General features: G+C 40.1%; 1 long non-coding RNA gene across 1 annotated transcript; it reads left to right on the forward strand.

Moving 5' to 3' along the window:
- The first annotated feature begins 9,528 nt into the window (after positions 1-9,528).
- On the forward strand, positions 9,529-22,931 carry LOC125427344. The gene is made up of 3 exons (XR_007243673.1): positions 9,529-9,611; positions 14,406-14,407; positions 22,915-22,931. It is a non-coding gene; the product is annotated as an uncharacterized LOC125427344 (long non-coding RNA).
- Positions 22,932-27,512: the final 4,581 nt, after the last annotated feature.

A 27,512-nucleotide genomic window follows, 5' to 3' on the forward strand; every position in this document is an offset into this window, starting at 1 on the left:
TCATGGAAAATAAAAAATGGAAATGCAGTAAAAAATCTTTCTAAATGCAAATGCACTAATGGTTATTGTACAGTACACTTTTAGGAAGGGCAGCAGAGCCAGACAGACATTTAGTGATAAATGAAGTCTGCTGTACCTCAAACAGAATTCTGTGTGGTGATGCCTATTCTCTCCTTATTTTTTTTTTTAAATCTTGAAATACAATCTTGCCACCTGTGTGAACAATTACTTTGCCTCTGATTTTTAGGGAATGGAAGATGAGAGTGGTAAGGAAACAATTGGGGAGATGTTAGGTGTTTCTGTTCTACTAATAAAAGTACATGAGAGGAAATATATGCCTGTGCAGCACAAGGGTGTTAAAGTAAACTAAATCACGGCTGCCCATTCTTCTCCCCTTTCCGTAGTAAATCTAGTCATTCGGAACACCTGGCATTCCAACCTGATTACATATGGAGATATTTCAGCTTTAAAGAAAAATTAAGTCAATCTTATAATTAGCAAGATGACAAAGGCTGGTTAAAGGGGCAAAGTATGAAAGAGGAAAGAAACAACCTTTAACTCTGGAAATGCATCTTGGAGCCTCCTTACCAACTGCATTTAGGAACCTTCTTACCAACTGCAAATGGATTCTTTGATTCTTCACGATTTATTCTAATTTGTCTTTATTGATTGACTTCTAGAGTAATGATCATTTTAGTCATCTGTGATAATTTGAGTTATCTAGGCTTTGTGATCCAGCATGGTGTAGTGGTTAAGAGCAGGTTAAGAGCAGTGTGGTGTACTTGTTAAGAGCAGGTGAATTCTAATCTGGAGAACTGGGTTTGATTCCCCACTCCTCCACCTGAGTGGCAGAGGCTTATCTGGTGCACCAGATGTGTTTCCATACTCCTACATTCCTACTGGGTGATCTTGGAGGCTTGTCCAGGGGTAGGGAATCCTGCGGCTCTCAGATAGCCCAGGAACTACAATTCCCATCAGCTTACCAGCATGGCCAATTGGCCCATGCTGACAGAGAGGCTGGAGCGGGAATTGTAGTTCCTGAACATCTGGAGAGCCGCAGGTTCCCTACCCCTGGGCTAGTCACTGGAACTCTCTCAGCCCCACCTACCTCACAAGGTGTCTGTGGGGAGAGGAAGGGAAAGGAGTTTGTAAGCCACCTTGAGTCCCCTTACAAAAAGGTGGGAATATAAATCCAAACTCATCCTCCTCCTCCTCCTCCTCCTCCTCCTCCTCCTCCTCCTCCTCCTCCTCCTTCGGGTTAATATTTCAAGAAACCATACTGACACTTGTGAAGTTAAGGTTCCTTTAAGAGCTGAGCAGAGAAGCAAGCAAACAGGCTTTTCACAAATGGAGTCCTCTCAATAATGTAAATAAAGTATTGTTCATCATAGAATAAAGATTATTGCATAATTTACCAACTGGAAAACACCACATGGTGCCAGGAGTGGGGTGCATATTTACAAAATAGTTGTGAATATGGAAAAAATGAACTGAAAGCAGAGTACAGCTGAGTTCCAGATATGTTGGATCTCTAAATAAGGGTGCACACAGTGGTAGAAGATTCAAGCAGCTGTTTGACTTATTCATAGGAACCAACAGCTCTACAGAGAAGCCAGTTGAGATGAAGGAAGACCTGTCTCTGAAAGCTGCTGAGCCCCAAGTTGTTGATTTGTTTAATACCTTTTCACTAACTGCACATGAGAAGTCTAAATATGATACTGTGATAAACAAGCTTGAAGAGCATTGTATACCAACTAACAATGAGGCTTTTGAGGTATATATATATATATATTTATACAAGAAAGCAAGGCATCAATCTGTGCTCTTCCAGCTGCATTAGCTCCAGGTAGAGTACCAGATCAGGTACAAGTTTTTAGTACTGATGTACAAAGTCCTAAATAGTTTGGTCCCAATGTACCTTCAGGATTGTCTCTCACATTATGTTCCCGAAGTATGCTCTGTTCATCGAGCAAAAACTTACTTGTGGTCCCTGGCCCAAGGGAAGTATGGCTTGCCTCAACCAGGGCCAGGGCTTTCTTGGCCCCGGCACCAGCCCGGTGTAATGCTCTGTCTAGTGAGACTAGGACCCTGTGGGACCTGATGCAGTTCTGCAGGTCCAGAAGATGGAGTTGTTCCACCAGGCATATGGTTGAGGCAACAACAGTTGCCTCCCCCTTCCCCCCTTTTTTTCTTGATCTGTTGGTTAATTTTGTTGGAAATTAGATTTTATCACCATCAACGAACTTTAGATACATGGTTATGGTAATATGTGGTCTTTAGCTCTGAATTTTACTTTATTGTATTTATTGGACAGAATAATGGTTTGTACTTGTTTGTTAGAAATCACCCTGAGCCCAGTAGGGGAGGAACAGTATAAAAATCTAAAATAAATAAATAAATAAAAGAATGTACTCTATTCAATACTAAAAGGGCCATTTTGTGGTTGTGTTCACCACCCTATGTCCAAGTTCCAAAGATGCACACAGGCTCAAAAATGTGGGGACCCCTGGATCTAAAGACTGCTTTATGTACAGATACCATGTCACTGGGAAAAGTGAAGTCTATGTTCACCTTATTTAACAGAGGTTAATACTAATAATGCCTCCCTCCCAATTTGCATGCCATGAATTCAAGAACTTTACCAGAGTATATAACACATTACTTCAAGCCTCAGATATCTACAATCTATTGACCTCATTGAAAGTGGAGTATAAATTGTTAAGTCATTACTCAGTAAAACACAGGAGACTGGTATTGATCCATATTTGACTTTGTTAAATTATAGGGCATCTCCATTGGTGCATGGAAAAGCTCCAGCTGAAACGTTATTTGGAAGGGCATTTTGGAACAAGATTGCTCTGCATACTAGAAACAGAAGATGCTGGATGCTCAGAAGTGCATGAATGGAAAGAACAGATGAAAAGGAAGCAAATACACTCTTATGAAAAGCGTTCAAAAGATTTGCAGCCAGATGACTTGAGTACTCATTCAGGATGTCATAGCACAGCAACAGTTGTTAAGGAAGATGCTCCAAATTATACCTCGTAGCAACACTGGAAGAGAGGAATAGATAGGATCTGCAACTCTTCCCAAGAAACAAGGAAGAATGTGACACAATACCACACCAACCTGTTCAAAATGCAAGGGATCTACAAGTGGAATGAGATGCTCCTGTAAAGCAAAAGCTTAAAAGTCAGTCACAGAGTGAACAAGTCCAAAGAAGATCAACATGACAGAACATGGTCAAAATATCTTTTTAAAAAAAATCATGCTTAATTGTATATCATTTTCTTCCCATTATTTGTTATTGTTGGGTATGGTGGGAAATGGGGAAGATGTGAGGATAAGGTTCCTTTTAAGAGATAGGTGAGAAGACCCATGGTGGCAAACCTTTGGCACTCCAGATGTTATGGACTACAATTCCCATCAGCCCCTGCCAGTATGGCCAATTGGCCATGCTGGTAGGGGCTGATGGGAATTGTAGTCCATAACATCTGGAGTGTCAAAGGTTCACCACCACTGGATAACCTAACAGAGAAAAATGGAGCATTTATGGTTATCAAGCAGAGGAGTTTCAGGAAAGCAAGCAAAAGGCTTTCTGCAAAGTAGTCCTCTAGTTAATAAAGTTAATAAAATATTTTAACTAGAAAATAAAGATTCCGGCATAATTTTCTAGCTAGGGAACACCATATTTCTTCACACTTTTTCAATCCTTTCAAATCACATGTGTTTGCTGACTACAGGTCGGACTACCCATGTTTTTGCTGACTACAGGTCTGAAACACTGTGCAGGTTCCATTTTGGGTTTCTGCATGTTCCCTTGATCTTCTGATTACTGTAAGCAGCTCTATTGTTTTAAGATAATGACTTTTCATGAAAGTCTTCTTGTTCTTCCATTTTCAGAAAAAAACTTCTCCTTTTCACATGTCTGTCCTGGTCAAGGCACTAACACTGAGAGTATTATCACTTAAATGTTCCTCCAGCAAAGACTGATGGTGAACTTGGGCCTTAAGTAATCCTAAAAGAAGGTAGAGATGCAAGGAATAGGCAACTACCATAAGTGATGCAATTCTGGTTACTGCAATCAGTACTCCGGCAGGGACAGGGTGGTTCTTGGCTTTGTGAGGCCTGAAGGGTCTGTTGGGGGGCAGTTCAGATGCTGGAGTCAGCTCTGGGATATAGGTCCTAGCCTGAGTCAAAAGGCAAGGCTGTATCCCTTGATGAGTTAGTTTTGGCATCTTGGAGCCCCACTTGCACATCAAAAGGGGTTCCAGGAAATGTCTCTACTGTCTCCTTCTGTGGTGGTGTCAAGTTCTCAGCCCAATAAGAACAAGTTTGTATTCTGGTTCATGGCAGTAGCTCCTTTTTCTGCTCAGCATACAGTTTCTCATTCCTAGCAGCTGTATCCAGTAGCAAGGAAAGACTGACATGGAAAGAACATTTTTAAATGGTTAACGTTTTAATACTGATTTCAGTGGGCTTAGATTGCTGGTTCAACTTTTGAGGATAATCAACTTTTGATTATTTTCTAGGGTCTTGGTTTGTGTGAATGCAGGCAGTACCTGAATGAAAAATCCACTCATTGCCCTTACAATATACCAATTACATTTATCAGGTGCATCATGAGGACTGTGCATTCGTAATATGCTATGCTGGCAAACTCCCACTCTGCATAAGCATAGCATTGACAGAGAGCTTAGCATTACCTTTTATTATAACAAAAGTAATTGTGGATCTTAGCTGCAGCACAAGTCTTCACAGTGCAATATGGTTACACTATAAATAGTCTCACCATTTGGTAACTTGCTTGAAAGGAGGAAGCCAGTGTGAGCAGTCAGACCTCTCCTCTTGCTAAGAGGAGCCACGAAGGCATGGGGGAGAGCAAGACCTTGTTTCCCACTAAATGGATGCTTCTTAACTTTTTTGAAAGCATGCATTATTGTTGCTATCTGAATGCCATTAAAGGAGTGGTGAATTCAAATAATTGAACTAGTTGTTTACAAGCACCAAAGTGGTGCAAACCTGCTGAATCCCACCACTGCATTAAAGGTTTCAGTTCAGTTCAGTGTGTCAAGCTTGGACAGAAAGGTGGTTGACTGCTGAACTTTCCCCCTGGTCCTGAGGTGTGCCTGGCTGGACAATGGGGCTAGCTAATCTCTACTGTGTCACCTAAGGTGATCCAATCAGTGCTCCAAGACCATCATGTACTCCATCTACATCCACCCCAGCCATCAATTAATATTCTTGAGAATAGCCTGAGCATTCTCTTGGGTCCTGACGACTCAATCAAGCCTCTCCTATCTTATTGTTGGAACCTTGGAAAAACCATCAATTATTTGCCTCTGAATTTCCTGGCAGCTTACCTCAGTGGTTAAAAGCAGGTGCATTCTAATCTGGAGGAACCAGGTTTGATTCCCCGCTCTGCTGCCTGAGCTGTGGAGGCTTATCTGGGGAATTCAGATTATCCTGTGCACTCCCACACAAGCCAGCTGGGTGACCTTGGGCTAGTCACAGCTTTTTGGAGCTTTCTCAGCCCCACCTACCTCACAGGGTGTTTGTTGTGAGGGGGGGAGGGCAAGGAGATTGTAAGCCCCTTTGAGTCTCCTTACAGGAGAGAAAGGGGGGATATAAATCCAAACTCATCTTCTTCCTCCTCCTTCCTCCTCCTCCTCCTTCTACTGCCTCAGGACTCCTTTTGGGGTATAAAATTTCGGTCCTTTAGTCTTGATTCATGCATGCACTCCCACTTGTGTGTGGGCTCTTCATTTTGTTCCTGGAAATGCTGGTCATTTCCCTCTTCAGTACTGCTTTCCCTGAACATCCCTTCAAGACTAATATCTGTTGCCCATTCCTGAAACCCTACTTAATTTTTTTTCTTATTCAGCTCTTGTGTGCTTTGTGTGTGTGTACATGCTCATTGCTTGAGATATATTTCTTGTTTTTATTACTTAATTCTTCAATCAAAACTCATTTTAATTATGTAGCTGCCTGCTCATTTGGCAGTTTTCACCCAGGACTATCCTGGCATACATAGATTATTGATCCAAGTTACCCCCCACCCCACCCCTCTGTATTCATCTAATTCCCCCAACCAAAGTGGAGACTCCCTGCTTAGAGTAACACCAATGCTAACATTCCAGACAGTCTTTTTTGAAAATGCAGCCCCTTTGCCCATTAATCCCCAACTCCCATCTTCCAATTTAAAAATGTCCATTCTGCTCAGCTTTGGATTTCTATAAGAACAATTATTAGACAATTTATCATCATTCTTGTGTAATTTCCCTTGTGAAAAATAAAAGCACCAGCTAGAGCCATGAAACACAAGTCTGTTATTATAAAAAACACAATGACATTTACACAGAGAGAGGCTAGCAGAATCCACCTAAGAAAAATTATGTTTAACTCTGTGAAGTTTTTTGGTCTACATTAAGACAAGTATACAAGTGGGCTGAAATTAATCCTGCAACTCTTGAACAAAAGAGCAAGGGGCACATTATCCTGTGCCCGGGGGGGGGGGGGGGGGGGGGTGGCCATTTCATACTACAGTACCCAATTTTCAGGACTCAAATAACTCCAGTTCCTTCCACTTCCCCTGTGTGCAGAAATCCAATGCATAATCTGCATTCATGAAACATGCCCTTTCCGTCACTAGACAGGAATTCTGTGCTTTCAAAAAGAAGATAACAACGTATAAAATCAAACAGTAAACTCTGTTCAAAAGAAGGAAACACCACCGACCAAGTAGTTCAATCCCCACATCATATAACTTCATAAAGTTTCTTATAACTTGATCCTGTGCATGTTTGTTCCCAAGCTTGAAGCTTCCATCAGTGTTCGTCTCAAGTAAGAGTCCTCATGACTGTAGTGGTCTCACCATTCACAAAAAGCCCCAGAGTCTACAGACATCTAATTAGCAAGTTATCTGTGTGCAGTAGATTCATATTCTCTTTTCAGAATTTGTTACTGCCCTGAAGCAGATATCAAAAATATGTATTAACTAATTTTTGTGCTTTGAAAGCTATATTTATGTTTGGCTGTATTTGAATGGGGCTGTTGTTTTAATGTTGTTTGGCAATGCATGCATTGTGAAGCATTTCTGAGGCACACTTAGAAGATTAATGAGAATAGAGTTTTAATAAATGGAGCTATATTTTTTAAACCCTGAAAGGAGAAAGTTGATGTCTCTAAAATGGATTAGAGAACATCTTCTACTGTTAAAAGGCTGTGTGACTAGTGAGCAGAGCTGTACATAAATCTTACCTTTCCTCTTGCCAAGGATTTTTATACATTGGCTGATTTATGCTTGGGGTGGATGCCAGGACATTAGCCACATAAATCATCTAAATGGAATTGCAGAATATGTGATGGTAGCTAATTTTCCTCTTAAAGCCACAGATTAATATAGGTGCAACAATCAGCTTTGGATTCACATTTAGTAACAGAATGGGTTACATCACTTCGAGGCAATGCTGCTAGGCACAGGACTGTATTATCAGGGTCACAGAATCAAAGCTCTTGTCCATTTCGCTACAAGGCTCAAGTTCACAATAGTCATTAAGACACCAATGTTGTCTCCAGCTTGCATGCCACACATGCTTTAACAATTATTTGTGGCCTACATCTAGAATGTTATGCTGCCTGGTTGACTGGAGGTAAAACATACACATCATAGGTGATCAAACAAGTAGATATTTACAAAGGACCTTTTACGTGTGAAGACTTCCAAACATTTGTATTCTGCTTTAATTTTTGTGGGATTCACCCTCCTAAAAATACTGGTATCAGAGTTAATAATGGTTTCCTTATCCACTCACAACTGAATTTATTGGCAGCTTATTTCATAATGGGTTGAATCCAAGGAGCTTTTCTGCTGGTTAAATAGATAAAAAAAGTATTCTCTGACCAGCAGAGAGAGACAGAGAGAGACAGAGACTATGCCATGGATCACGGGATCTGCATAGGGAAAAAGCCATGAGGTGCAGGGGCTGCAGTTAGGAGGGGAACTGTGTGAGACTGAGTAGAAAAACTGGCTGGAACCAACCCAATGTATGTGTAACCCCCATGCCCAGAATGGGTTGGCCCAGAATGGGTTGACCCAGAAAGGGGTGGAGTCTGAAGGGAAGCAGAATGCTGCAGAGACTCGAGGCTCTTTGGAAGACAAGGGGTACCAGACTGGGACCTTGAGACTATAAACCGCCAGCACGCCTGTGTTAAAGGTAATTTTGCACACTGTTGTTGGGAACTACTGGGAAGGTAGTTGTTGTTTTTGCTGTGTTGTAAATGTTGGAGTTTATTGTTTCAGGGTTTTCTTTTGTGGTTGTAATGTCGTTGAGAGTTCTCCTGGGAGACTATGTCATGTTGCAACCTGTTCATCAAGCCTTAGGAGTGCTGGGAGCCAGCCAACTTACGAAGAAGATTTTGGGACTTGGCGTAATATCAGTAGACTGTAAAATAGAAGGACTTGAAAAAGGCAACTACTGAACAGGACCTTGAATTGTAGCAGTTAAATGTTGATGTTTTCAGAAATTGTTAATTGTAAAGAAGAGTAAAGCCATTTTTGTTGTTTTAGGGTTGGTTCTTTGCAAGCTGTTCCAGGTTCTACCCCACAGAACCCTGAAGGGAGGGTTACAAATGAAATGCCCAACCAGCGTTCAGGGGCTTGGAAGTGAGATTGCAAATATAAATTGCTTGCAATGGGAAGTGTACACACAAGTTGTGAGGTTTGATCCCCCATACAATTGTTTTTGTTTATGTGATGTAGAAGTTCAAAGAGATGTTGCTGTGTTAATTTGAAACTTACTGGTCTTTGGAAGTTACCATGAAGGAAGGGATTCAGTTGCAATCCCATCCCAACTACCAAACTAATTGGTTTGAATGCAACATTTGCTGGAAAGTTTGCAAACTTCCAGTGCAGCTAAGTTTGGAACAGTTTAAATCCTTGCAAGAAGGAAGAGACAATGTTCTGCATTCCAGATGCACCAAATGTGGTTCCTCCAAGTACAGAGGAATCTCAGGGAAATCACTGTGCAATGATGGTTCCAAAGAGTTTGCAGTATAATTACTGTCGGGGCGAGCAAATTTTTTTAGGTGGGAGAATGTAAAACCCCCATTACTTAGAATGGGTTAGCCCAGAATGGGTTGATTAGAAAGAGAGTGGAATCTGAAGGAAACAGAGATGCTGCAGAACTCAGAGCTCTTTACAGGAGAACCATGAGGAATTGAACTGGGACCTATGATTTCCTATAAAGCCCTTAACACCTTATTAGGAGGTAATTTGCAATATTATTTAGAGACTACTGGGAAGGTGGTTGTTTGTTTTGCTGTGTTGCTTAAATGTTGGAGTTTATTGTTTTAAGGGTTTTCTTTTGTGGTTTGTAATGGTTGAGAGTTCTCCTGGAGATTTCATCATGTGCAACCTGGGCTACATCAAGAGCCCTTAAGGAGTCTTCAGGGGCCCAGCCAACTGCAAAAGAAGATTTGGACTTAGCAATATCAGGCTATGACTATAAATAAGAGACTTGAAAAGGCAACCTGAACAGGACCTTGAATTGTAACGTTAAATGTTGATGTTTTAAAAGTGTTAATTGTAAAGAAAAGTAAACCATTTTGTTGTTTAAATTTGGTTCTTTGCAACTCATTCCAGGTTCTGCCCCACAGAACCCACAGAAGGAGGTTACATATGCACACAGAGACCCATAGGAAAATGGCTGTGCATATTCATAGGGCTTGTAACAAAGATCATGGTAGCTGGTAGCGGCCAAGGCCTTCTTGTTTGGGTCTGGCAATGTCTCATGTCATTAAAGACAAATCTTTGGGATTCCAGGTAAATCCTACAGAACACGTTTCAGATCTAGCCAGACAAGTCCCCCGAAACACTTGCAAAACATTTGCAGTCTCCCCTGTTTGTCCTCACTAACTGCTCAAAATGACTCTGGCTGCTATTTTGTCATTTTCCGGAGGTTTTTAAAACTTCTTCAAGCATTTGATGCTTCGATGCTTCATTGCTTTGTGTTGTGATTCTCCACAGCTCCACAGCTCGATGCTATGTAGTTGTCACCCCAAAATTAAAAAACAAACAAACAGAACTGATGACAATAAACAGGAGAGACAGCCAGGGCAAGCTGTCTCTGCAGAGAGGCATGGGAAACATCTTAAAGAGATTGCGCAGCAAGTCAAAATGTCTTGAAAACATTTCACCAAAATAATTGCTGGAAACAGGATGCATTTAAAACATTTTCTGGCTGGAAATAAAATGTTTTGGGGTAAAAATGTTGCGGAACTCTACAGAAAAAATGTTTTATTTCCTCAAAACTTTTTAAAGGGTCTGTGCGGAAAGGGTCAGAGTATTGCATACACAGAAAAAAGGATGATTGCTATGTTGTAAGTATCCTCACAGAATGAAGATTTTAATCATCTTACATTTGGGCCTTTATTAAGTCATTGCCACTTGAGAGTATGGCAAGAATCAATTCTTATGTTGCAGGAAAGAGAACTGGTGAGAAAACAGGAATAACTGTAGCTCAACTACCATGGAGAGAAGAATGCTATTGAGAAGATGATTTAAGAGACAGAAGAGGATTAGGAGAATATGTTTAACAGAAGATTTATATGTGCCTTTATGTATAAATACTGCAAAGGAAAAGCATAATTCATGGGTTAGAAGACTGTAGGAATTTCGTCCAGCATAAGACCACCTTGTCCTTTAATTTAGCCCTGGTTGGGAAGATTTGAAATCACAGTATTTTTCATGGAAATGTGATTCTTATATGAATCCAGCCCATTTCTAAATTACTATTTTAACCTGGTTTATACTTTGCCTGAGGCACTCACAGGTAGAGAAATGGTATGACCCTTACCTTACCCATGAAGATATAACATCTAATTGGAGCCTCCATATTAATACGCAATTACCTAATGCCCTGCTTATGCATTTTCCAGCCCCCTCAGTAATCAAGAATTTGTGCATAGGCCCTGGATCTCAAGAACTACTGGATTATACTGTGCTGTTTACAACAGAGGAGAGAGGGGTGGACTCTACGCAGCATATATAATGGGTTGCAGTCATTATAAAGGAACCCATTTTATTTTTTCCCGTTCACATGTGTGCCCTTTACCTGTTCAGGCAGCAATTGGAACCCATGGAAACAATAAGGGTTGCTTTCATGCCTTCGCATGGCGATACTTCTCTTTTTAAAAATTTCCTGCAACACATGCGTAGCTGCACAGGCATACAGAAAAATGAACCCCCACAGCCATGCTGATTGTCCCATAATCTGATTGGCTGCACCGGTATAGCTGTGCATGTGCAACACACACAAAGGGAAAGGGACCTCCCTGCAATGGCCTGGTAATAACAAACAGTTGCTGTAGATTGGTCACTCAGTGCCAGGGAGAGAAAACATGCTTTGTAAACTGTTCAGCACTCAGAGAATCTGCCCCCAACCTGCTGGGTAACCTGCATAGAGTGACAGGTGGATTCTCCCTGACAGTGGATTGTGCAAACAGGTGGAAGGTGGAAAACAGTGAGCAGGTGGAAGGGAGAGAAATAAAGCGTCTCCTCCTGTTGTGTTGATGCGGGAGCACCTCCAAGCTGGGATTGTGCAAAAGGATCACTAGGTTAGTGATTTTCAAAAACCCCAGGTTGAAGGGAATATGGGCCAAACTCATTTTGGAAACGGTACATGTGTAAAAAAAAAAAGAGGAAACGGTACATGTGTGAAGTCCGCTCCCAAAACAGTTTATATAATGTCCTACATCCGTTACATTTGGCCTGTTCAGAATCCACCAGCGTCCACTTCTCCATGATCATAAGAAGGCTCTATATTATGTAAGAACCAGGGCTTTGCAATAGCTACCACTTTCTAGATGCAAACAAAATACTGTCAGCAGCTTTGCTTATTAGTCAACATGCTTACCCTTATTTCCACGAAGCAACAGCTATGATACCACACATTTGAAATTCTGATCATATTTTATAAAATGGGAATACCATTATATTAGCCAGCTAATGCATTTGCACATATGGGAATGTGCTAATTGTCAGATCCTATCACATGAAATATGGTTCTGTGAGTTATGTATTTCTAATCTGGAATTTCCTCCTTTAAAGCAAACATACTTGTGGTGGTTGACCCTGCTCTGCTCTGTTTAAAAAGTTATATTGATGAAGCAAGACCAGAAACTATTTTTTGTGCTTTGAAATTATTAGTTTAAACAATTGTAAAGCCATTATTTACACTGAGCTTCTGATTGCAGAATGGTTTGAATTAGCCAAGATTACCGGCTGAGTCTGTCAGTTATAAATCAAGGTGAAGAATGTTAGAATTTACTGGTGAAATGTTTAATGTGCAAAAAGTTCTGACTTTACAAGTAATGGACAGGCCATTCCTCTGACATATGGTTATTCCTTTCCACAGTCCACCAACCACTTGAACACAGATGACTGTACAGCTAGTGGATGGTTTACTGCAAGGATCCTCTGATTATTTAAAGGCAGTATGTAAGAATATTGTTCCTCATATTTGCCTATCATTGCATTCTACATTTTGAGCAAAATCTTCTTCTCTGTCTTTGCGATTTATTTGACTCAGGATATATCACTGTGGTCTGTCCTTGACTGTGATTATGTTAAAATACCTTTTAGTAAGCATCACATACAATATAAATTGAAATATATATTTCGGTAGTAAGGAGGTAACTAATAATAATAATATTATGTAAGTGCTGTCAAATAACAACTGACTTATGGTGACCTCAGCAAGTGGCTTTCAAGACAAGTGAGAAGCACAGAGAATTTCCCATTGTCTTTCTTGGCACAACCTTCCAAGTTGGAACTTGGTCTCCCAACGAAGTACTGATGTGATACTGGATGTGATACTGTTTCTGAGATATGATCTCGTGATTGGGCCATGCTACCTTCCTTCCCAACAATAGTATTAGGTTAATTCAAAAACTACTTCTTAACATTTAAAATGCAGATTTTTTAAAAAAAAGATATACAGCATACCCATTGTGAAGTTTTCTGCTGCTATGACGTATCAATTGATTTCATCAGGGTTTACTCATAACCAAATCTTATAACTTTATTTTCTGTTTATAACAAAGAGCAGTTATTCTCAAAAACCATGTACAAATGATATATGTGTCCGTGGCAAAACATATCAAGCTTGAAGGGGGATGTTGGATCAGTTGCACTCTCTCAGCCTAACCTATTTCCCAGCGTAGGATACAATGTAAAGCTGGTTTGGATTCCCATTGGGAAGAAAGGCAGGTTAGAAAACAAATAAATAAGCATTTAATGATTTCCCTTTCCAGCTAGAACCCTCCATATTGTATCCTAGAATGTATGTCAACTTTTGAGTGTCTGACAACTCTCTCTTGACTTTCAGGTAGCATAAAGGGCTTCAACAATAGAGGAAAGCAATATATTTTTCGTCTTACTCCATTACTCATTCAACCCAATGAGTATTGATTGTCACCTTCACAAAGGGGTTCTTATAGGCAAAGTCATGGATAGGCAAAAGTCATGGAATTAATTCTGTTATTATTATTAACTACAGTTATTTAAATTTGCTTTATATAGAATATTAATGAAAAAGGTTTTGAAAAAGTTACTATTTTTGGCTCTGTATTAAAGTAGCATAGAATCCTGACTTTAAGCATGTAGTTGATAGTTGGTTTTGAGTGTAATGGTATGGTTAAAGGGGATAAGAAGTAAATAATTTAAATTAAGTTATCACATCCACTCACTTTCGGTTTATCTGTCCTTGTGGATATGAAACATTTTTAGAGTTGTGAGTACTAATATGCTTTGTATTAAGGACATCCATTGTCTCAGACTGCTTTCTACAACACATTTTATGCAGTGTTTGTTACTAATAAAAATTCAAAGTATATTCAGAATAACAAAAACAAATCTATTAAATTCTTACTCTGTGTGAGGAATAGATAACATGGTGGAAATGGATTATCAAAAGGAGAGCTGTGAATTGTGTTAAATTAAAAATGCCACCAGCACATGAAGGTGCATACAAAAAAAAGCAGCACTTTTTTATACTGGCTCTTCTGAAATTTGTATAAACTGGAGGCAGGTAAATATCTCTATAAGCTACAAAACATTACAATATGTGCAGGGAAAACAATACATTCAGGAGGAGTTACTAAATTTCAATACTTAGAAAATATGTTCATAATATTTGTCCTCCAACAGTATAACATAACAGAACATTGTATTTATGTACAGAAAACTGATCTAATACAGGAACTGCACACCAACTTCTATTCATTCTTGGTGTCTGAGTTTATATTAATATTGTTGGATTTTTTTACACATAGTGGGGGAAAGGGGAAAATACATTACTACATATGTAGTCTGCTTGTTATTCCTTTTCTCATATGTAGCACAGTAGTCATAAGAGGACTGTAATCAGTAACTGGGCCCAAAGTGCTATTTATTCACACACTGTTGAATGCTTCACCAGTTTCTTTTACAGTGGAGTTTTTCAAATCATTCTCTATTATCCTTAACCCTAACTTACTAATGGTAATTTACTAGCTTATCATACACCCTAAATCTCTGTCCAGTCCACCTTAAAACTATTATTAATGAATGTATACCAAATGTATATGCTTCATGCCCAAAATAGACCACAAAACAGATTAAAAATACAACCATAAAAATCATGAGAACAATAAGTAAAACAATTCTAAAAGTCAGTGATAAATGCCTCAAATGCCCTTTGGAATAGATAAGTCTTCAATCAATTCTGTTAAGCTTGTCTGGGAAATAGGATTCTTGGGTCCTTGCTGGCCAATGGCAGAGGGGGTAAATAGGACTGTCAGATCGAGGTTGGGAAATTTGTGGAGATTTGGGGTGGAGCCTGGGAAGGACAGAAACCTCAGTGGCATACAATGCCATATTGTTTGTCACCCAAAGCATTATTTTCCCCAGAGGAACTGATGTCTGTAGTCTGGAGATGAACTGTAATTCTGGGGAATCCCAGATCCCACTTGGAGACTGGCATTCCTACTAGGGAATTTCACAGTTTGGAGGCATGTCCCCAGAGGTGGGATCCAGCAGGTTCTCACCAGTTCCCGAGAGTGGGTTACTAATTATTTGTGTGTGCCGAGAGGAGGTTACTAATTGGGTCTGCTTTTCCGTTAGAAATTCCATTAGGTCCAAAAATCATAAAGTCCTGTTGTTTCCTATGTGGCTGGTTAGCGAAGGTAGAAAACGGGATAATTCTCCCTGTTGGGCTGTTTTAAAAACATGTTTTAGAAATACGGTAAAGTTCTTTGTTTAAGGAAAGTGTCCTTCTTTGGATTTCTAGAAACAAAACTAAGTATTTGAAAGTGTTAAGTATTTGACAGGCAGTCGATTAGAGGAGAAGTAGTTGTTTCCGTTGGCAGTAGACGATAGGACTTGCTAGAATGAGTTTAAATGATGGACAGAAAGATACCAGCTGGAAATTAGGAACTTTTTTTTTTACAGGAAGAGTTTTTTACAGTAACAGAGAAATTATTAATGCCCCACCCCCGGAATGCCCAGCCATGCCCCCGTCGTGCCCTGCCCAGCCCCATTGGCGCTACGCCACTGTTTGAATCCCACCACCATGCGAACCTGTTACTAAAATTTTTGGATCCCACCACTGCATGTCCCCCTAAAAGTATTTGTGATATTATAGGTTCTTATAGCAAAGTTCTTCTAAATGATATTAATAGTATCAGCAGCAACGGGTGAAGGCGATCCTTCAAGTACTTTGGACTGAGGCAATTATTCTTAAAACATAAAGCCTGAATGAAAGTCCATGAAATACTGGCTTGACATGTTCATGATGGTGAGCCCCAATTAGCATCATCACTGCTGAATTTTGAACAAACTGAAGTTTCTCAAGTCTTAAAAGTTTTTCCCACAAAGAGAGCATCACTGTAGTCCAGTCTGAACGTTACCAACTATATCAGTGATGGCGAACCTTTTCGAGACCGTGTGCCCAAATTGCAACCCAAAACCCACTTATTTATCGCAAAGTGCCAACATGGCAATTTAACCTGAATACTGAGGTTTTAGTTTAGGAAAAATGGTTTGCTCCCAGGCGTGCGTTACTCAGGAGTAAGCTTGGTGAAGCAACCATGCAATGCTTCGAATGGGTGAATTATGACCCAAGGAGGGTTTACTCAGAAGCAAGGCCAGCCTAGATATGTGTGTTTGTGGGGAGGTGATTTTCCTCTCCCCCTACATGACGAACTCTGTGCGCGCGTGCCTACAGAGAGGGCTCTGAGTGCCACCTCTCTCACCCGTGCCATAGTTCACCACCACTGAACTATATCGAGAATAAACCAGGATTCAGCTAAGATATCTGCATTTGTAGATCTAACATCATTATACTTATTTAACCATAGCTTCATATTCTGGTTTGGTGGACTGTATCTAACCATAGTTAGTGGAAGGAGCTGTGTTTAGACAATCACACTAAGCATATGACATGACTTCTCACTGACCAGCTCAGTGACTCAGGCTTGGAGTCCTAAGAGGAAGGACTGTACCACAACCCCCTGAAATAGTCACCAGGGCAGCACTGGACAGGGCATAAGCCTGCCCCCCCCACCCCAGGATCACTTCCACTCTGCATCAACATCAATGTCAGAAGGCTTGGGCCTATGTAGCGCAAATGAAGCAAAGTTCTTGATTGGCTGCACAGAGAATAAGAATTATCATTCTTCGCAGGAGCTTGGCCACAGCACGGCCACAGAGCTCAACCACTGCCAGAAGTGCAGCTGAGCCTGATTACCTCCCCAACTCTTTAGCTTGAGGCTTGGAAGTGCTTGCCTTGCTGAATCAACTGGTCCCCTAGACACAAGACAGTGTGCCAACTCCAATTTCTTGGGTCCAGTTACAGCTCCTGACTGCTGGGATCTATTGATGCTCTCAAGCCTCGTTCTCTAAACTGAGTACACTGTTTCAAAAGAGACTTTCAGAGCACAGGATGACACAATCAGTTTAATTAAACTGTGGTTTTGTATTATGTCTAAAGTAAGTCACCATGTTGGAGTCTCTGGAAAAACAACATTTAACATTTACATAGCATTTGGAAATCTATAATCAAATATATAAGACTTTGCTTCCAGACCACAGAAACCAACTATACCTGTTAATAATTTTGTGGGATATCATCCTTTAAATCTCAGACCTTACCCCTTCAGATGTACATAATAATGCCAATCTCTGCTGCACACTAAAAAAATCATATCAAATCTGGCCTTTATCTGCTAACAAATATGCTGTCTGGAAAAATGCACTGTCAAATATTTCACTTGGATGAACCACTGGTGATTTGAAAATAGATATCTGTGTCACCCAAAAGAAATATTAACTTAGGACCTACATTTTAAAAAGCTGTAATTCTGAACTCTGGACTTTAAGAAGAAAGGTTACCACTAGTTCAGAATATCTTGTGGAATGTGGAATCTGTTTTCTGACCAACTCTGGACTATATTCTTTGGAATGAGCTGCAATTTGCACACAACAAAATGAATATAATATCACAGGTATTCAAAAACTAAGTGGGAAACCAATCCTTCTTGTAACAATGATCAGTGAAACCAGATGTACCATTATTGAAAGCTCAGAGCTGGCAACACTGCTAGAAAATTAAGCCATATCTTTTCTTCCAATCTTGTATTAATCAGTGGATGCAATCCAGATCCCACTGAAGTCATGCAAGAGAGTTGTCTATAAGCCTGGGGGATTGATATGGCTGGATTGCAGCTCTCAGGCTAACTTGGAAATACATCTCATTGAATTTAGTGGAACTTACTGGAACAAGTATGTGTAGAACCAGTCTAAAAGTCTACTGTACTCTTTTACACATGCAGCAACCATCCAAAAATTGCCCCATATATAATGGGACAGAAAAGTTTTTGTTCATTCTACTGTAAGTAATAAACTCTTTGGCACATTATGCATGGAATACGTACCTCAGGTCTCTTAGCACCGCGGTGGGGTTGTGGGGATCTCCTTGTGTTTCTCTGTTTACATGCGAGGAGGCATTCACTGCCTACTCTGCAGCTTGCTTGCTGATGTCTTAACGGGCCTCTGCCTTTTCTGGTTTTCCTAACTCCACCCATCAACTTCCCCTTAAAGGCACAGATCTCATCACACCTAGTAGTGGCAAGATAAAAAACCTTGTTCAAGCCCTTTAAATTGCAGTTGTATCAATATACCTGTGATTGTAGTTATATCAATATGGTAGCCCCTTTCCAAAAATAACTCCCCCCCAAAAAAAAGAAAGAGACAAAGCAATTCTTTGGATTACACTCTGCTGAAGAAGGGACCTCTCTCTCTCTCTCTCTCTCTCTCTCTCTCTCTCTGCCTGCTGCTGATGCCATGGGAGAAGATAGAGTCTTGTTATTAAATGGTTAGCCGAACATTCCTATTTCATCCTACAGACAACCCCTCCCCTCCACCAGCCTGCTGCTATCTGCAACAGGTCTGAAAGCAAGAGCATGAGGAAAATGACTGATCCACCATTTGGAACATGAGGAAAATGACTGATCCACCATTTGGAGGTTTACAGTGATTATGCAGTGATTCTCTATTGATATTTGATATAATAAATAACAAAAATTGAAGTAATAACAAATCGGAAAAGGGAGAAGAGGAGACGTGTGCATGGGAGTGTGAGGGGCTAATGGTGGGTGGAGGAAAGATGTCTGGGGCAAGGCTTTAATCAATGAAAAATCTCCCCATTTTGGCAGCAAAGCAAATTAGTTGTGCTTAAAGTGGTGTCACTTGGCACAGGGAGAATGGAAACTAAATGCGGGGCTCAGGGAAATACATCCATACAAGAAATCTTGCTGTGAGAGGCATTTGCCTGCTGTGCAGCAGACACCTTGTGCATAATGGGCTATTATTTATCCATAAAACTTCTTGCAGTTATAATCTAGAGATTTCAGGTGAGCTGCCATCTAATTCCAAAAAACAATGGAACTGCTAAACCAAACAATGGAACTGCTAAACCTGGCAAAAAAGAAAAGAAAAGAAAGATAATGGATGACTATGAGCAAACTGAAACTCAACCAAGGCAAAATGGAAACGCCATGGATTAGGAGTAATGTTTATATAACATCTTAGAACTACCTCTGTAGTGTTACATGCTTGAGGGTACTTTGCTTCATTTTTGTCCCTAGCTAACAGGTGATGTATATAAGTAGTAATGCTTTCCACCATCATAGACTGCTATATCAGATGTAGTCATTCCTGGAAAAATCAGACCTTGCCAAGGTCTCTCCTTCACCTTCAGAGGCATCTGGCTAGAACAAAAATGATTAAACCAGTTAGGTTGCAGGATTTCTCTGTTGTAATCCTTGCAACATGTTGTTACAATGTTAGTTGACTTGAGTCCAAGGAAATAAGGTGAGATGTAAATAACCGAACTTGTGAGCATTTGGAATATTATTTCTAATTTAAAGACTTAGTAATATATATGATTTATGCCTAGTGTAACATTTTCATTTTTACGTTTATTATTTATTGTTATGGTATATTTTTCATCTGGAAAGTTCTGACAAGTTGCAGCCAACTTATGGCTCCCCTGTAGGATTTTCAAGGCAAGAGAAGAACAGATGTTGTCCAGGTCAGAGCATTTAAATAAATGGAAAAAATAAATATTGGAAATACATTAAATACGTTTTCTTGGTGGGATTTTTTTTGTTAATTTCTTGTGCATAGGCCTAACAAAGAGAATAGAAATTGTGCAAGAAAGTACCTTTGCATGACTTCCGTTCATGGCAGTAAGGATATTCAGGAGAACTTGCCAGAGATTTGAGCACATATCTTCCTAGTGAATTTAGCTTATGCATTAAAAGCCTAATACAATTACTTCTGTTGTTTTGATTATTTCATTCATTGTGCAAATATTAATAAATGAAAGTTAAAAGCAAACATATTAACCCACTTCATACTTAATGGTTTAAAGCTGAATATGAGATTTAAAGCTGGGTACATACATCTCTGCTTCTGCATCTACAAACTGCAGGCTTAATTAGCCTGCAGCCAAGTTGTAGCAAGACTTGTTGAACTTTCTTTATATAAGCAAACATTAGTAGAAATATTAAATACCCATTTGGAAATGTTAAGTAGCTTAAGAAGAGAATTTTTTTCAATATAATTAAAATTTAGGATAAAAATTATTATTGCTGCGGGACAGTTATTGTTTATTCTGCTGAAGTTGGCTTTGTAATGAATGCAGTGCTGTCCTGTCTGACTAAACAGATTATTGTTCAAATAAGCTCCATTTGTTTCAGTGGAACCTACTTCAGGGCAGTGTGCTTAGCTGATAGAACCTGGGTGAAAAACCTGATAGAAGGTCTGCTCACATAACCTATCCTTAGCAGAGTTGAATAATACACGCAGCAGAGTTGTTAAGGAAGTTAATTCTTTTTATATAGAGTTTAAAAAGATAAAGCAGGCTAGAAAACATATATACAAAAGAAAGCAGTAAAAAAACTTGAGTGCACAAGCACTAGCATAAAACATACTCAGCAATATTACGAAGAAGAATCATACACAGTTATGTGCATGAATAGAGAGAGAGGTAGCAGGAGTAGCAGGTAGAAAGAATGTAGAAGCCAAGCCCCAATTAAGCAGCTGGTAAAGGTCACTCCAATTAGGCAGCTGCTCAGCATTAACCCAAGGATGCCAGTGGTATTGCTCCTACAAAACTTAAACATACATAGATGCCAAATACTCTAACATTAGCAACAGATTCCATGTGGCAATATAAAAGGAAGAAATGCCAGCAAGCATGTGCCACTGCATCTGTATTGTGATCCTGTACTCACTAGAGTAGATCTGTTATGGCCAGCCTTTATTATGGACATATGCTGGGCAAACCCACAGGATTCTTGGTCCCTATTGTCATGGTACAACAGAGATTGGTCCATTCTGCATAGCACAAATAAAACATCTTGAGGATGTTAAAGGGAAGTTTGTGCAGATTTTTCCCCAAAACGTCCTCAGGATGTTTTATTTTTGCTCAGGGCATCTTGTTTAAAAGACTTTTCCCCACACATTGTCTTGACGACATCTTTTACTTGACTTTGTGGAATGCAGCCCAGGAGATATCTTATTTTTCCTACCCAATTTCATCTCCCCCCTTCTCCCCTTCTAGTTTTGATTCTCCTCCTGTCTACCATGTTAAATGGATTTTCTGTCTCTTCGCCATCTTGTGAAGTTCCCAAGCACATTCTGAAGTTTCCAAAGCATGTTTACTCCCCTGGTATCAAGGCTGTCCACCATTGCCCTCACTGGTGTACTAACCGAAGTAAATGTTCCATTTAGCTCTCTCAGGGTCAGCTTTTATGCCAGCTGTAGAGATGCAGGGGCTGACCAAGGAGATTTCTTTGCACCAGGTTTTGAGTGTTTACGCTGGTTCTTGGGTACAATTTGCACAGGATCATTAGATTACAGACACCATTTCAGGCATCACGGCTGTTGGAAGGAAACACAAGATCCCTCTGAACCCAACTTGTGAGCAGCTATTGGAATATTTACTTATACATGAATAGTTCACTCTGGCTGAACTTGCTGCTGGGGCCAGCTTGTCAGCCAGGGAGCCATTTAGAGTGGCAAGAGACAACAAATTATAGACCAGTTAGCCTTGGCCTTAGTGGTAGGCAAGTTCCCTGAGACATTAATAAGGCATGAGATCACAAAACATCTGGAGAAATATGAGCTGACAGAATCCTAGTCATCATGGTTTTACAAAGAGTAAATTCTGTCTGACAAATCCAAGTAGTATTTTGTAAAAGAGGTAATACAGAAAGGAAAGAGGAAATTAACAAAGCAGTCGACCTAACTATTGATATTTTAGAAAACTATTTGATCCTTGTGTATAAGATTTGAGAACAGATTGGAGAAAAATAATGATGAAATATAATCATTCAAATACTTGCAGTAAAATATTATTTTCTTATTAATATGCAATATTTTGAGTTGGCTACTGTATTATGACTGGCCTCAGTGAAATAAAATAGCCCAGTCTGATGATAAGTTCCTAAGGGACTTTGTAAGTTATCTGATAATAACTTCCTAAGGGACCCATAGAAATAAAAATATTCAATTAGAAATGGAGTGAAGATAGCAAGCTTTGGATATAGTGGAAATGAAATTTCCCAGGTGATTGTACTTCTTTTATCCCCCCTTCCACCCCCACCCCTCATTTTAAGATTCCATGTCAAGGCAAAGTCAGTAACTGAACATTGCTTGGAAGTGTTTCCTTTCCAAGAGGTGGTTATCTCACATAATAAGCTATTTTATGATTAACAGGTCACTAGGCTGATTGTCCCCATTCCCCTATTTCTATGCCACTGCCAGCTACCTCCATAAAAATGTTGTGACTGTGTGCAGACATGTGGAGAGGTCCAATCTGTTTGGTGAGTTGATGTACACAATGGTTCTCATGTAGGCTCTCCAAACCCCTGATCAGAGTGGGGGATCCTCTGCTCCTTGCCACTCACAGCAGTGCCAACTGTGGCATCCCATTGGCTTCCAGTAAATAAAACAACAGTCCAGAAGTGAACCATTAGAAACTCTCTGGAAAAACAATAGAATATCCAGCAACTTCTAGAGCTGCCAAAAGTGATGTGACACCACAGCTGGCATCAAACCCTTCCCCCCCCCCACTCCACAGTTCTCCTGCCAGTTGCAACCCTACTCACATGCCACAGAGACAATTTTCAGCAGTCTATGAAAACTTGCTGCACCCAACAAGGATCCTTTAAGTTGGAGATAGAAAGCATAAATGCCAATTTTTATTTGCATGACTCCTATGTGTGGTTGATACCAATAGTCATCTGAGGCTTTTATTCACTTCTAGCAATAAGCTCACTGAGTGAAAAAAATACAACTGGCTCTAGAAAACTGTTGTTTGCAAAGCTGGATCCAGGCTTTATGAAGTGGAGGAAGCAGGGTGCCTATGAAGATGGGAAGAGCTGTTCCCATCTGCATAGGCACACACACATAATTTGTAAGGAAGGATCTCAGCTTTGCAAGGGGAGGGGCAGCAATGTGTCTGTGAAGATAGGGAGAGTTCTCCCATCCACAAAGGGATGCTCCCCTCATTTGCAGAACTGGATACCAGTTTTGCAAGAGTGGAGGCAGCAGGGAGCCTGTGAAGATGGGGAGAGTTTTCCATATCTCCATAGGAACCCCCCCCCTTCATTTGCAAAGCTGGGTGCTGGTGAAAATTGGGAGAGTTCTCCCCATCTTCAAAGGCACACCCTTCTGTTCAGCTGGATCCCTGCTGAGAAACTAATGGAGTGCCTGTGAAGATGGGAAGGGTTCTCCCCATCTTTATGGGCACCACCCCCCATTTGCAAAACTGGATCCTGGCTTTGCAAAGGGGAGAGGGAGCCAACAGTATGTCTGTGAAGATAGGGACAGTTTTCCCCATTTCCATAGGCACACAACCCAATTTGCAAAGTTGGAGCCTGGCTTTGCAAAGCAGAGCAGCAGTGTGCCTATAGCCATGCAACTGCTTTCACAATGGCACTCCCTCCTCTTTGAAAGTGCCTGGGTGAAGGCAGCAGTGTTCCCTACAGTGGCAGCCTTTGTAAGTGCTTCTGGGAAGTGTGGTCCTTGTTCCTCCAGGAGGAGCTGAAATCTGGCCCTCTCAGAGAGCCCAAAACTACACTTCCCGGCAGCCTTCAGTTTTTCTGGTTGGTCGTAGGGATTGTGCTGTTGAATTATATAGTAAGATTACTCCAGCCACAGCTGAAGGCTTCCAAGTATGCTGCCACTTCACCCAATTCAGATTCTGATACCTTCATTAGGCATTACACCATGGAATGTTTTATAGTGTTTCCACCTATTATTTCAATGTTGGTCCCTCTTGTTTCACAATGGTGGATTTTGCACAGCGTATGTAGAACAGGTTGCAATCATTATGAAGGAACCTGTTTCTCTTTTTCCCATTCATATGTGTGCCTTTCACCTGTTCAGGCAGCAATTGGAGCTCATGGAAACAACCTGGGTTCACCTCCACAATGAGATGCTTCTCTCTTTTTAAATTTCCTGCAACATATGTGTAGCTGCGCAGGCATACAGAAATGAATCCCCACAGCCATACCAATTGTCATACAATACAATCAGCTGCACCTGCTTCACTGGGGACTTCACTGCAACAGTCGGGCAATAATTAACTTGTTGCTGTAGATTGATCATACCCACTGCCAGGGAAGAAAACATCCTCGGGAGACTTTGTACCCTGTTGGGCACTCAGAGAATCTGCCCACAACCTGCTGGGCGACTTACATGGAATGGCAGGTGGGTGGATTCTCTGTGACAGTGGATGGTGTGGAAATTAAAGTGAACAGGCGGAAGGGAGGGAAATAAAGTGTCTCCTGACTGTTGTGTTCATATGGGAGCACCTCCACCTTGGGCTTGTGCAAAAGGATCACTGGTTTAGCGATTTTTGAAAATCCCAGGTTGAGGGGAATAAAATGGGCCAAACTCATTTTGGGAACAGGACCAGTGCAAAGTCCCCCCTCCCCCCCCACCCTACAAACAGTTTATATAATGCCCTACACCCATTATATTTGGCTTGTGTAGAATCCACCAATGCTGGTCCTTCATGCTGCAACCCCCGTGCCACAAAAATAAGATTCACATCTCAAGGTGGAGCAGGGAGTTCTTCCAGAATTCCAGCTCCATTCTACAGAGATCCCTGGAGGAAATGGCAGATTTGGAGGAGCAAACTCACAGCCTTATGATATCACAGCCTTGCTGAGCAATTTTCCCTTCCCACAAATTCTTCCATCTCTAGGTACCTTCCCAAAGCCATATTGTTCTGGAAGGCCCCTCAGTCCTCAGCAACACTTTTATGAGGGGAGTGTTTGAAATTTCTGGAATGAGGGGAAGGCACAAAAGATCTACTTTTGCTACACATCAATTGCACAAATTTAGATCCACCCGACTGTTTACGTGGCTGGGTTATACAATACCAAAAGTGTGCAAATAATTATGTGTAATAGTGTATACTGGCAGCAAAAGACTTGCAGGATGACAGATGATAAATACATTTACTTTAAGACATTTTTTTGCCTGAAGAGCAGGTGTGAATATTCCTTCTTTCATGTTACTGGCTATAATATATATATATATTATTTTTAACAACATAAATAATTTCCATCTTTGCTGCACAAGGCATCCAAAAGTATGCATGTCGCACCCTTTTGAACTTACTAGGAAAAAATACGGGGATTGCTTCAGGCTACCTAGATACAGTCTCTGAAGAGTATAGTAGAGCTACTATAAACCAATATTCAGGCCTTTGTAAAATAATTTATATTCTATACACATATATCCATTATTGACTGATACTTTTTACCTCGTCAGTATTTAAGAGTCCACGTGTTTTCTGGGCCAGGATCTTCTAGAGTACAAATCAATTTATTCCATGCAATTTTCTTCAAAATCCATTTTTGTGAGTTTTAATGTAAAATATTTACCCAATATTTTCAGGATACCTGAATATATTCAGAATGGAACCTTTGCCTTCTTTGTTTCATATTCAATGACATTTCATGTTTACATTTTCATAGTTGAAGTACTGAAAAACTGACCTGTAATTATGCATAGTTTGTAGCAATATGCAATATGTAACATATAATTATATTTATTATTTGATACCAAATTTATATTTAAAGGCTATCAAAACAATCAAAACATTCCAACAAGCAATGCACCTTAGAACACCTTGGACACCTTAGAAGAAGCATTTTCTGCTGTGACAAATGAAATACTTTTTCTCAGGTGATCATGCAAACCCAATTATACAAACACTACTTAAAAGTGAACAAAGTACAGTAGACCTTTTACCATTTGTGGATCTCTGACTTGCAGTTTCATGGTTGATGTAGTCTCCAGCCTGTTTTGAATCTCATGGTGTCATCATCGTCATCATTACACTGTTAAATTTTGCAGGAAACAAGGAGTTAATTTGTGGTGTTTCTTGTTTTTTTGTAATGATTTAAGTAATTTTTAAAACATTGCAGGAAATTTGGTAGTGTTGCTACTGGGAAGTAGCAGACCTTGTCTTCCCATTATGAGGTGATGTACAGTGATAAACAGTTCTGAACGATGAAATGCTAGATTTAATTTAAAAGAACATTACTTTGTGGATATATCTAACATTAAAGCCTTCCTAACATTAATTTGGATCATACTCATAATATTTATGCATAAGCAACTATATGTACATTGAAAACCAAGGGGTTTTTTTTGCAATTGTCCTTCAACTTCCATTATGCAATTGTTTTAATATCTTTGTTTTGATCTTCAAGTGTCGCCAAACAAAAGTCTAAAAGAAAACATGGAACTAGAAGAGATATAGCACTTTACATTGTTTTTCCAGAAAGGCAAACTCAGAGATACTATGTTAGACAGAAGAAAACCAATGTAATAGTAGTAATCTCTGCCAACATAATGTGGAGGCTATTTACAAAGACCTAAATTAATTCATCTAGTAATTCCTTTCTGATAGTCTTTCTCACCCTAGGATTCCAAATGCTTTGGCATTTAAAGAGAACGATCATGGAATGTAAAGTGAACATGAAATGCTAGTAAACCTGCCAGGAATATAATGTAAAGTAAGGCATTAGCATAAACACTCTTTAAAAAGATGATAGTTGTATCATGACTTCAGAGTGCATACAGTGGAATGAGAATTGATTTTCCGTTTACAATGTTTTATGGTATAATAAACAAAATGCAGCCAGAATGTGTTTTGTTAACCTTACTCGGACTGGTATATTAAAAACAATTTCTGAGTGCTTTAAAATGAGCATACTCAAGACAAAAATAGAATCTAATTTATAGATGTCCATGGACAGAGGTGCAGAAATTCTATATGGACTAGCATTTCAACTGCCCAATAAATGTGATAAATGAGGCCAGATCCAAGGAGCAATTGGGGGTAAACTAGCATGAAAAATTGCAGGGCACTAGTGGAATCTACCCTCTTTGTATATTGTTTTTATGCACATTGCAGACATTTAGGATCCTGAACTTCAGTATACATGAACATGACAAAAATCTTTTAAAATCTATAATAAAATATTTCTAGGTCTGAATCACATGTCCTATAATTCTAGAATAACACTGCTTAAGTTACATTTAGCACCAATCCAGGGTCCTTAAGATTAGTTGCACTGACAGTATGCTGTAGTTTTTTGTATAATGCGTAAACCCATGGCACAGAGTGGTAAACTGCAGTACTATAGTCAAAGGAGGAGCATAGGTGCAGCATGGGGACAGATGCTGGCATTGGATGACCTGCCTGCTGTTTGATGATCCCCCTCCCCAGTCTGCCTGCTGAAGGGAAAACCTGTGGACTGGCAAGTAACTTGAGAGCCATGCAGGTGCTGGCCTCTCCAAAGGCCTCTTGCTACCTGGAGATGTAGCCCGTTGGAGAGGTGCATCTGCATGATATCTGTTTACTCCAGAGACACGTGCA

The sequence above is a fragment of the Sphaerodactylus townsendi genome, linkage group LG02 (genome assembly GCF_021028975.2).
Source record: "Sphaerodactylus townsendi isolate TG3544 linkage group LG02, MPM_Stown_v2.3, whole genome shotgun sequence".
Lineage (NCBI taxonomy): Eukaryota > Metazoa > Chordata > Lepidosauria > Squamata > Sphaerodactylidae > Sphaerodactylus > Sphaerodactylus townsendi.